The 13,269-nt window shown below is 36.9% G+C and overlaps 1 protein-coding gene across 1 annotated transcript in view; it reads left to right on the plus strand.

Annotated features, from left to right (window-relative positions):
* The first annotated feature begins 234 nt into the window (after positions 1 to 234).
* The window catches only part of KIAA1217 (KIAA1217 ortholog), a 426,188-nt gene continuing 413,153 nt past the window's right edge, over positions 235 to 13,269 (plus strand). Inside the window, exon 1 of the mRNA XM_029953664.1 lies at positions 235 to 275. The gene's annotated coding sequence lies outside the window, so the exon portion shown is untranslated. The remainder of the gene's footprint in view (positions 276 to 13,269) is intronic.

Below are 13,269 nucleotides of genomic sequence, written 5' to 3' on the forward strand. Positions count from 1 at the left end.
GCTGCCCCAGCAGGTAACATTCTGGGGTTGGTTCCTTTTATTGTTGTTTTTGCTGCTGTTTAAAATGTCCAAACCTTCTCACTTGGCCAGACCTTTCTTTGCGAATGCAGCTTCCAAGCTGCCGTCACTTAGAAGGGAGGATTGGAACAGCAAACAGAAAAAAATCAGTGTAGGTGAGAAGAGTTTGAGAGCTGGAAGCGAAGGGAATTTGGTCAGACAGCAGCAGGTGCAAACCGCAACCGCTCCTGCTCAGCGGAAGGCTTCGCCATACAAAGGTAATGTTTTAAATCAGCTGCTTTTTGTCAGTTGTGTGCTTAGAAACTTCTTTCTTAATAATACCGCCAGACAACTTAAACGAAGGAGACTTTTTACGGTTTCAAAAACTTATCCCTCTGTGTGAGTGTGACATTTTCCAGAATCCTCTAAAATAACCAGTCATTAGGAAGACGGAGGTAATAGAACTTTCCTTCATTAATTAAGGACTGATAGAAGAAAAATTGAGTGTTTTCACTTCTTTTTTGAGGATGACAGACTTTATTCCTGGTTGTGGTTCTTGGACTCGTAATCCATTATATTCATAGGAAGTTTCTCTTTTAGTACTAATCTATATGGACAGAAACAAAAAGAAAAAAGGGACAGGTCCTACAACTACATCATCACTGGCCGAAGACTGTTTGCATGCTTAGTTTTTTGCAGTCTCTTTTCAAAATGAATTTGTATTGGAAACGATAATCTCACATGATTCCCTGCCAAGCATGACAAAAATCTCTACTAGCATTGTCACCTGGAGCATTTAAGTGAGCGAAGATACCGATGAATATGTGACCTAGGACTGAGAAATATGGTAACCAAATCAAACTGTTATTTTAGAGTACATAATCGCAGAGAGCCATGAAACCGTCACTTAAAATATAATAGTAATTTTCTCCATTATACCAAGAACTACGTATTAAATCACTAAGCAACATTTATAATAGTTATTTCTTAATTAGATTTTGAGCTCTCTATCAAAAATATAATTTTTGACACTGATTTTATGGTAAAATAAAAACTGGTTTATTGTTCTTCTTATCATTGGAAGTTTTTATTTTATAAAACAAAATAACAAAATAAAATTCATACCACATTATAATTTTAATCCTCCTCTCTCCTCTACTAAAAACTATTACAAATGAATATACAGTAATATTGTGCCATGTTGTATTATTTCAAAGATGCAAATTTCTCTCTGGAAAATACTAGTTTTTTTCTTAACTTGGTTTATTATCATTTTATCAACTTCCATGAAATGCTTGTACAATCACTATTTTATTGACCAACATACTTTATTAAAGACACATATAGTGAACACTGAAGAACTTTGGAAGTAATGATGAAAGTTGCTGAATAGACTGAATTTCGGCTGCTTTAAAAGGAGAGTTCTCTTTGATGTTATATATAATGTGTATAAAAGTCTAAAAAAATGCTTCTGAAAAAGGAATTTCAGCCACTTCAACTTGAAAATTAACCAGACATTTAATGGGTATATATCTGTGTCTAAGTAAGGTATGCCCAGGGAGGGAATTTTTACACAAACAATTTAAGACTAGATGCTATTCCAAAGATTTTTCAAAATATCTTATTTTAGTAACCTGTGAGGATATCTAAACTTAGTGGATGAAAATACTTTTTCTTTGATAACCTATTTGTTTTTGTTTCGGGGTGTTAGTTAAATGTCACTTGAAAGCAAGGGTGATTTATTGAGTTGCAAGGTCAGTATAGATAATGCATCTTTTTGTAAAAAAGAGAGAGAGAGAGAGAGAGAGAGAGAGAGAGAGAGAGAACTAAAGAACTGGAGCAGATTATAAAATAACAAGGTAGTGTTTCCCTTGCATTGCCCTGAGCGGATTCAGGCCTCCCAAAGGAGAGTTCTTCCACAAGAGTTTTGAAATTGGCAGCAGGACTGGATTGTTTTGAAAGACAGCATTTATCCGAATATGTCTTTTATTTCATTAGCATTTTAAATATTTTTTAAGTAGCCTCCACGCCCAGTGTGGAGCCCAATGCAGGGATTGAACTCACAACCCTGAGATCAAGACGTGAGCTGAGGTCAAGAATCAGTCGCTTAACTGACTGAGCCACTCAGGCACCCCTTATATATTTAGTTTTTAACCAGAATTCTTTTTTCATAGCTACACATCACAGCACAGAGTAGCGACGGAAACCTTTCATTGTTGGAGAGCAGGACTAAGACTCTGTATATTCCTGTATATTGTGTTGGGCTTTTACTTAAAATGGTTATCGTTAAGATCAAGAACCCAAACAACAGTCTCACTATCTGAGGTTTCTGCTGAGTTTGTGTGGGTTCTGGCCCATCACATTAAGATCTCATTGTTGCCTCTGGAGACTGCTTATTTCATTGGGTCCACAGGGTTTAATTTAGTCTGTATAGTTTCTTACATATCTGATTCTCATTCCCCAACCCCCCACCCTTGTGTAATTCGCTTATTAGAGAAGTATATTCTGGTACATTTCATTTAGTTTTTGACACTTGTCTCTTTAGTTTATTTCCTAAATTAATGCACTGATATTCCCTTCACCACTTTTCCAAGTTCCCCCCACCTTTTAAAATTTATCATCTGTACTTTTATATCCATATTAAAAAGATTAAGAGTAGTTATTTTTTTGATTAACACAGTTAAGTCTCTGTGGTTTATCTACAGATTAATTCCGTAAGTTGAAAATCAATAAAGACTGTAACTGAGACTTCATATTTTGATTGCTAACCCAGAGAAGTGTGTTATAACCATTTCTCTTGTGGTCTCTCCTGCCTCAATGCTTCAGATTATAACAAGGTTGATATGGATATGATCACATTGACAGAATTCCCTTCTCTTCCAGGCACTTCCCTCTGTATCCCTCAATCATCCTGCCCTATTCTTTCCTGAGTGATTTCTATAACACTCGGACAGGTCTCCTTAGATTATCTTTTTTTTTAATGCATGTTTATTTATTTTTGAGAGAGAGAGAGAGAATGAGCAGGGGAGGAGCAGAGGGAGAAGGAGACCCAGAATCTGAAGCAGGCTCCAAGCTGTCAGTGCAGAACCCTATGCGGGGCTTGAACTCATGAACCATAAGATCATGACCTGAGCTGAAATTGGGAGCTTAACTGGTTGAGCCACCCAGGTACCCCTCTTAGATTACTTCTTCATCTGCCTGAAACACATCCCCAAGAATCTCTGTAAGGACAGCAAAGTTGAAAGTAAACTATCTGAGTTTGTACATGCCCAACAAATATTTGGACTCTCTTTTCACATCTCAGTGATAGTTGGGACAAACATGGATTTTTAGACAGAAACTAATTTCCCCTCAAAACATTAAAGCCTTTCTCCATTACCTTTTGGGATCTAGAAGTGTTGATGAGAAGTCCCATGTTGTTAACACGTTCACACATTCCTTTGTAGGTGACTTTCTCTCTCTCTCTCGAAGTTTTGTGGATATTCATTTCATCCTTGATGTTCTGAAATTTCACTGATGTATCTTAACGTATGGGTCTTTCCCATTTATTTTGACTGACTACTTTGATGGGTTCTTTCAGTTCAAAGAATAATGGGTTCCAGTTTTGTGAATTCTTTTTGTTAATTCTTTGATAATTTCTTCTTCTGTGTTTGCTCTGATTTTAACATTACAGTGTTCCTCAGAGTTGGCTTTCAAATCTACTACATCAATTTCCTGATCCTATCTTTTCCTTGTTTTTAAAATTCTGTCTTTTATGTTATCTGGATTTTCTTGACTTTATCTTCCAACTCTTATGTCTAATTTTGATCACCAACATATTTTTAATTTCTAAGAAGCTTTTCTCACTCCAATTATTTTGATGCCAAAATACATGGTATTATGTTCTTTCTGTAAGCAGTAGATTTGCGTGCTTTTTTTTTTTTTTTGCCCATTATGGTTTTGTTTGACTGTACCATACACTCATGTTTTAAGATGCAGCCACATCCCTGGAATGATGATATGCTTTCCATTCTGATCCAATGGTCTAGATTGGCTCATGGAACCAAAGACAATGGTAATCAATAAGCTTTTGGATAGTAGCATTCATATCTAATTCTCACCCATTGAGAACTCTCTTCATGATGAAAACCCAACAAATGAAAGGTGAATGTTGCCGAATGTGTTGATACATACCAACAATTTTATTCAACAGGAGGCTATAAGTCGACCTTTGAGAATGTGGCCTTTCTTCCTGAGTTGTTTGTATTCTAGATTCTGTTTTAAGTATATTTCCTCAAAATTATTTTGTCCTGATTTTATTTAGTTAGTCAGTTGGCCTCTTAACTGTTGTTGTAAATAAAGAAAAAGCATTTTTTAGGAAGTGTCCATGAACACTGACCACTACCTGAGTTTGCAAATATAGTTTCCATATATATTCTATGTTTGTAAGAATGAGGGTATTGAGCTCTTACTATATTCCCATCACACTTCTGAGCACCTTACGAATGTACTGTTTTGCCAATCCTTAATGGCAATCCTATGATGTAGTATTATCACTATCCCTATTTTACATGAGAAAAACTGAGACAGGGGGCTTCAGTTATTTGCCCAACATCAAGCAGACAGGAAAAGGGAGAACCAGAATTCGAATTCTGGAAGTTTTGACTCCCGAACTGGCACCCTTCACTTGCTAAAGCACCTTTTTTTATAAAGAAAAACAATTTGTCCATCACAAAAAGTTAATACAATTAAAACCTTGTGATCAGACAGTCTGTTCCCTGAAAAACCAAAACAAAACAGCAACAACAAAAAACTGGTGCTTTTTTGTAGTTCAGAATGTGCTCTTCTGATTTCAGCTTTTTTATTTGTTGCCCCAGATTTCTGTTTCTCAGACAAAAGAAATGAAAAGGGAAGAGAACAGATTTCAGTTAATGAATTTATCACAACACTGTTAATATCTTTCTAATGTTAAGAAATAAAAGGATACATTGAAAATAGGACCTTGCAATTCTAGTATATACACTCACACCTACAGACTTGAGTGCACATCTACACGCGCGCGCACACACACACACACACACACACACACACACTACTCTGCATATAATTCAAGAAAGGCTCGTCCATCACACATGACCTGGTGGTCCAAGTACAAGCCTGCAGGCCAAAAATCACTCAAGTCTAATTCTTTTCTAACCCAGGCTCCCTCTATGGCCTTGAGCAAGGTCCTTATGCTTCTTGACTGAGTTTCATTAACCGTTAAAGAATAATAATACGTGGTTTATGGGGGAAGGAGTGGTGAGGATTAATGACTTAATGTGTGTCCGGTGCTTTCAAGAGCACATGTGCCGCGTGGAAACTCTGAGTTAAGCACAGTAGGGTCTCTATTTCCCTTCAGTTGCTGTAGAAGCTAAAAACTTTTTCTCTCACAATATCACCCATGTACCTGGACCAGGGAAACTCCACAATAAATCCCTGATTGCATGCTCTAAGCTATTTTTGCACAACTGTGACCTCACAGGTATCTTATTGCCATCTCACGTGTTGATTGAGATTGTGAATACCTGGAACTCAGTTGTTCCTGTCTATAAGTAGAAAATATTAATAACTGGAGCACAAAAAGTATGTTTTCTCTCTAAGAGGGCTCAGATTCATTCTGGATGCTACTGACAAATGCAGAGACAGTAGGCCCTTGCACGGTAAAGTAATGTGGGAGGTGACTGCGTCTGTGGGTAGGTGGTGCCTCTGAAAGGCATACTCACTATACTGCTTTCTCTTGTAAGAAGCTGATGATACCAGTGAATGGTCAGTGCCCACTGGCAGGGTCTGCACTTTGCCTAATGTTTTCCAGAAGCAGCAGTGAGTTTGTTCTGATCATGTATGTTCCTGTATCTGACTGCCTTTGTGACCAATCCATTCATTTTTGAGGAGAACTAGGGTCAAGGGCATAGTATTTCTTCAACAGAGCAATGGTAAGTTGTGCTTACGGTTAGTAAATTCATAGTTTTGGCTCATTGTTGACACCGGCTGTTCCAGAGTCATGCATTACACATCTGTATAGGCCAGTAAGTCTCTCTCCATCCTCTTACTGAAACGCACATGCCTTACCCTGGACAGTTGTTTTACAAATAAAAACAAAACGTACTTAATGCTGCTTGCCAGTGTTTAATGGGAAATTTTCTACAACTACATATGGTGTAAGCTACATATGAGTATTGAAAATTAACATTTACTTCTAGAGTTTTTCTTCTTTTCCTTTATTAATTTTATCTATATCTGTCTTGTACCTAGTAACAGATGGGAAATAAGAAATATAAGTAACAGGTGTTCTCATATTTCTCATATTGCTTAGATGATTCTGTTAAAATTCAATGTGTTAGAAAAGGAGTATGAGACCACCTCTTGAAATTACTCTGGGGTTTTCTCTGAAATAATCTGTGTATTTTCAGTTACTCTGACACAGTCCACTTAACCTGGAGAGGTCAATAATCACAAGTCTGATCAAAAATTAAATGCATGTGCATCAGAAAAGCATGAGCCACAAGGAAAAAGAGAATTCACAGTCCCAGAATTTCATAGGATAAAAACTTAAAGGTCATCTAATTTATCTTTTTCTGATATACATAGAAAAAGTCTAGTTGCTTCTTTTGATTGAGACTAAAGGTATGCAGTTTTGAGCTAATGTCTTCTAACTTAGTGCTTTTTATTTTTCCATATATCTTTTTTTAACATTTATTCATTTTTGAGAGACAGAGAGTAAGTGGGGAGGGTCAGAGAGACAGAGGAAGACACAGAATCCGAAGCAGGCTCCAGGCTCTGAGCTGTCAACACAGAGCCTGATGAGAGGCATGAACTCATGGACCATGAGATCATGACCTGAGCTGAAGTCAGACACTTAACCAACTGAGCCACCCAGGTGCCCCAGTCCTTCCATATGTCTTGAGCAGAAAGGCACAAACTACTAGAACACCTTCAGGTTTCCCTTCAAGTGTTCACTTCTTTGACATGGGCTCCTATGACCTCGGATACTTTGGATCGCTTATAGTGTGTTACCTACACTCCAAGCTCTGTTGTTGCTTGCTGATTCCAAGTTCAAGATGACTGGGGATTGAGTAGTGTGGTCACAGATCACTGTTTGTGCTGGTTCTTTGTCAGATTTTATCAATGTAACTAAATTACAATCAGGGCTTTTTTAATAATGAAAATTTGTGAATGTGTCTCGTGTTATGTTTCTAACACAGTTTTGCTTTTGGTTGCTTATCTTAACGGGCCTGATACAGGAATTGATTTCTTAGGTCAGTAACGTTTTAAAAAATTATAAAATGTTTTTCTGTTTCCCCTTAACTAGATGGAGAGGTAAAGTAAGAAACCTTATTCGTACAAACTTTTTTTCTAAAATGTGTATTATTCAGTACCTTCCAAAATTTACATCTGTGTGCCAGTGAAAACTTTCCTCTATAAAGGGCTTAAGAGATTGTGTATGATCACAAATGAGGAATTTTGCCAACCTTAATGGAATATTTTACTGCCTGAACTACTTAAACTTTCATTCCCATAATCATATTTTCACTTTGCTCTATGGTTGCTTCCAACTTCACATTTTCAAGTATAATGAGCTTCCTTATCTTCAAAATCCTATTCTGTTGGATTGTTTAAAACAATCAGAATTGGGCCATTTGAAAAATAATCAGAATGAGTATCAATAAACAAGTGGTAGTTACTTTTTTATTTGGGGATATTATAAACATTGTACCAAGCAAACAAATCCTGTCCATTTATCATGATATGCTGTGTGTTCTAAACAATAGTTTCATTAGTCTTGTCCATCTGGGAGAAACTACCATGAGCCTCTACCTGTCTGGCTGCCTACTTACCTCTTTCATAATCACATCATACCAACCTCTTAACTCATGGCCAGATAAGGGTAGAATAAGTGTCTGGGAATTTGAAAATCTAGACAGAAGGAAAACCTTCTTCTTAATGACACCACTGTGCCAGGTTAACTATTATGGCTTCTTGAGTTAATGATCTCTAGGGTCTTAAATCAAGTCAAAAACACTACCTCCGTGGTTTTGTCCCCTTTTTTTTGCCAGAGGAAAAAACTCAGATAGGTTTAGGTTAATTTTATCGTCCATGTTTCCAACATGTACAATGACATTACCAAAATGAACCAGACAACACAGCAAATAGGTGAAGAATCTTCAAGAAGAATCATACAAGAAACTTCAGTTGAATATAATCTGTCAAGGGTACAGAGTTTTTTTAGGTGTTATGTTTTGTATTTCTTGATGATCTGTGTTTATAAATGTAGTACACAAGCTAGACTTTCAAGGAAATTTAGTTTTAAACATTTATTTGTTCAGGCTACAGAATGTTATATTTACATCTGGCAGCTTATCATATGCATTATGAATATACATAATATTATCCTGGTATGTTGATATTTTGTATATGCATATTTTTAAATTAGTAAACTTAAGTTCCATTTGGGGGCGCCTGTGTGGCTCAGTAGGTTAAGCATCTGGCTTTGACTCAGGTCATGATCTCACAGTTTGTGAGTTTGAGCCCCGCATCAGGCTTTGTGCTAACAGCTTGGAGCCTGGAGTCTGCTTCGGATTCTGTGTCTCATTCCCTCTCTGCCCCTTCACCACTTGTGCTCTGTCTCTCAAAAATAAATAAATGTAAAACATTTTGAATATATATTAAATACATATTAGATTGGCTTTTTTGAGCCAATATTTTAATCCTTGATCCTGGGGATTAGGTTGTTTCTGGAAAATGTAATTGGTACCAGGACTATACTGACCAACCCACTCCACACCCAAAAGACTCATTAACCCTCTGTTATGTATCTGTCATTGTGCTAAATACTAAAAAGTTAAAAAAAAATTAAGTAAAACCTGGTCTTCATCCATGAGGAAGACTTTGCAATGAGTGGGATATCCAGATTATCTGGATGTCTAAATATAATTTTTCTAATGACTTATATGCAAAATTTTATGTGTGCCTAGAAGAAGCAGAGCAGGCTATTTGTCCCAAGTAATGAAAGTTTGCCAGATTGAGGGACAGGGGGAGGAGATGCGTCTTGTGTTTAGGAAATGACAAAGTAGAACAGTGTTGATGGAGTAAAAGAAAGCTGGTGAGAAAAGAGAAAGTGGGGAGAGGTCTCTTAGGAATGATCTCAAAAGAGAAAAGGGTTTTCATTTTTTTCATTCCTTCAACAAATACTTATTGGGCCCCTACTATGTGTCAGGTGTTGTTTAGGCTCTAAGCAAGTTGAAGCAAGTACCAGGCTCTAATCAACCATGGCAATGAAGGCTGTGGCTCCATGAGGCTTACCTGTTCATGTGGATTCTAGAACAAAACTTAAACAAAGCAAAGTGAAACCAAGTAATGGAAAGCAAGGAAGGAGCAAGTTCTGGGAAATGAGAAAGTCAGAAGGTCTGTTTGTGATGTCCATGTGGGCCAGCTCTTAAGTATTCAAGAGGCAATGTCAGATAAGAAATTAGAAATGTGGATCTGGAGATTAAGTCAAGGTGGAGGCTACCAAGAACAAGTAGGTCAGCAGTTACAAATGCTATTTAAAGCCATGGGACTGGATGAAGTCATAAGGTTTAGAAAAGAGAATGTGGCCCATGTCTAAGAATCCTGGGGCACTGCGACATTCAAGGGTCAAAGTGGGAACAGACGGAGGGGCAAATTTTTAAGGTATGTATATATGAACTTGAGAACTTTCCTTTAGAAATTCAGGGCACAGTATTCTACACATTTCCTCCCAACAGAAACAAATACGTTCATGCCCCTCCTGTAGTTGCAAATAAATACTCCAGGTATGAATTTTGTTTTAAAGGTTTTATGTTTGTTTATTTATTTATTTATTTATTTATTTATTTATTTATTTATTTTTATGCTTTTTTATTTAGTTTTGAGAGACAGGGAGAGACAGTGCAAGCAGGGGAGGGTCAGAGAGAGAGGGAGACACAGAATCTGAAACAAGACTCTGAGCTAGCAGTCAGAGCCTGACGTGGGGCTCGAACCTACGAAACGTGAGATCATGACCTGAGGGAAGCTGATGCTTAACCGACTGAGCCACCCAGGCGCCCCTAAAGGTTTTATGTTTAAAATGATGGAAGTCTGGTAATCTAGGCCATAACATATTATTTATTTAATACAACATGGCATTTAGCTGAATTATCATCAAAATTAAAATGTTTCCTACCAGGTTTAACTGGAGTTTCAGGTATCCACAAAAACCTTTCACATATCCCCTAAGGTAACTCTTCCTACTCCAAGTGAAGAAGAAAACCTCAGAAATGGGAACTATTAAGAAGCACTCAACATCCTTCTGTTCTTATTTGTAATTTAACATTTGCATCCCATAGCTACTTTATATAGTTTGTTAGTGTTTGTTTGGCTATCCTTCATATATCCCTGAGAAGGGAGTTTTTTGGTTTTGATTAAGAACTTCTTTCTCAGGAGGTGAGGACTAATTTGTTACTTCAATTTCTAGCACAACATAATGTGAATTTTTTATGATGAAACTTCTATTTACATTCTTAGAGATTCATGAAGAAGCATCTTGAATATTTAAATATAATACACTTGGAGAACCTCAAATCTATTCTATTTGTGCCTTTTTATTTTTTGTGTGCCCTGTTAAAGTTACTTCACAGGGATTTTTAAGTACCTATAGCCAGAAGAATCGTCAACAAATAATAATGGGAAAGTACCTAATAGATATTCAGAGAGCACCCTCCCAGGAGAGCAAAGCAAAAACACTAGGTTTTTAAAAATTATATATATCTTTGGGCACCTGGGTGGCTCAGTCAGTTAAGCGTCAGACTTCAGCTCTGGTTATGATCTCGTTGTGAGTTTGAGCCCCACGTCGGGCTCTGTGCTGACAGCTCAGTCTGGAGCCTGCTTCAGATTTTGTGTGTGTGTGTGTGTGTGTCTCTCTCTCTCTCTCAAAAATAAATAAACATTAAATTTTTTTAAGTTAGATATAGCTTTTGAAATGCTTAATTGATTTGATAATAAATTAAAGGAATTCCCTTGGGGCAAAAAAAAAAAAAAGAAAGAAAACAGGAAAAAAAATAAGAAAGCTTCAATGCAAAGGAATAAGTGAGAGTTAGAGCCATCATTTGTATAGTGATCTTTGTTAATTCCTTGTGGTCTAGGGAATTCTAATAGATACATTCAGTGGAGGAGTGACTCCGGACGCCAAGGAGAATGACGGTCATATTAGAACCCTCTGCATACAGCAAAGGTAATATCTTTAGTGAGTGACATAAGGCAGAATACTGACCCTGCGGAGGGACACCTGAGAGAACCTCAGCTCTCGGTGGAGAAGAATAAAAGAAAGAAATATCCTGAGAATGTCTAATCTTATGTCTTCACTCACATGGTCTTGAGGCTTAAAGTCATATTATTGTAGAGTGGGGGCGGGGGAGGGAAAAACCCAAAGCCAAAAAAAAAAGCCAAAAATATTACTTAATCGTTCCAGATTGTCAGTGTCTCTGGCTGCCTGATGGCAGAAGATGACAGTCCTCTTAGAAAGAATGTGCTTTATATCCAGGCCTCTGAGAATTCCCACACATAAAAGTCCAAAACATGAGCTCACAATAAAAATTTACTCCATAGGGAAACAAGTGACCATGACCAAGAGCCAGCAAGGGAAAAGAATTACAGAATGAGATCTACATAAATTGCCAATATTAGAATTATTAGGTGCAGAATATGAAAAAATGAATTATATATATTTTTAAAAGATTCTAACAGTAGCAGCTTATGAAATTTGGACAATAGATTTTCTAAAGATGGAGACTGTAATAACTAAAGGTAAAAAACTCAGTGGATCTATTAAATGGCAATATAGATACAATGAAGAGAGAACTGGTAAACTTTCACAAGATAGCCTTTTAAGTTCCTAATAATAGAGCACTGAGAAACAATATGATGGAAAACACAAAAGAGAGGTTAAAAGATACAAACAGTAGAGTGAGAAGACTCAACCTAAGTCTCATTGGATGTCCAGAAGGAGACCATGTGGATGCTGAGAGAAGCACTGTTTGAAAAGATAATGGCTGAGAAGATTCCAGAATTGACAAAAGGACATTAAAATCTGAAGTCAAGAAGCCTAGTGATATCCAAGATACACTGAAAAAAAATGAAAACTCCCACACCTAGACATATAATAACTATTGTTCAGTTTTTACGTCTATATATTTTTTTATTTTTATTTGAGAGAGCAAGCGAGAGAGGTAAAAGGAGAGAGAGAGAAATACAGAAAGAGAGAGAGAGGACCGTAAGCAGGTCCATACTCATCACAGAGCTTGACACAGGGCTCAATCTCACGACCCTGGAATCATGACCTGAGCCAAAATCAAGAGCTGGACGCTCAACCAACTGAGCCACACACATGCCCCTCAATTTTTATGTCTATATAGTGAGTTCTGATCAAACAGCACGTAGGAGATTGGTGTATTGATTTGAACTCTGTAGACACGTCTATGGATAATACATTAATATGTAAATTAGCTACCAATCCTTGTTATAATTGGTCCAAATAAATTTCAGAGGCATGTGTTTTGTAGCCACATCTTGCTTCTTTAACCAACCAGAAACACAATAGTTAAAACTCTCAATGTGAAGTTTAACACCTCTTATCTGTTTTTCCATGAGGCAATAAGGAGTAATATCAGTGCTAATGAATTCAATTTTTGCTGGAAATGTTTTGCTGGAAACTCACTTCCAGTAGCATCTTATCAGTTGAGAGAAACGTTGAAGAAAAAATAATAGTTATTTAGAGAACAATATTCAAATGGGCATCAGAAAATAGAATTCTAGATCTTTGTGTGATATTTAGAGCATGTGCAATAGTCCCTTCCTCTTATCCATGGGGGATATAGTCCAAGACTCCCAGTGGATACTTGAAACCACAGAGAGTACCAAACCTTGTATATACTATGTTTTTTCCTATAAATATGCCTCTATGATAAACTTAATTTATAAATTAGTCACAGTAAGAGATTAACAACAATAACCAATAATAGTTCTAGCAATTAAAGCAAAACACTGTAATAAAAGTTATGTGAGTGTGGTCTCTCTTTCAAAATATCTTATTGTACTGTACTCATCTTTCTTGTGATTATGTGAAATGATAAAATGCCTACGTGATGAGGTGAAGTGACATGAATGATGTAGACTTGGTGATGTAGTGTTAGGCTACTCTGACTTTCTGACAATGTATCAGAAGGAAGATCATCTGCTTCTGGACCACAGCTGATTGTGGGT

This window comes from Suricata suricatta, chromosome 10 (genome assembly GCF_006229205.1).
Source record: "Suricata suricatta isolate VVHF042 chromosome 10, meerkat_22Aug2017_6uvM2_HiC, whole genome shotgun sequence".
Taxonomy (NCBI): Eukaryota; Metazoa; Chordata; class Mammalia; order Carnivora; family Herpestidae; genus Suricata; species Suricata suricatta.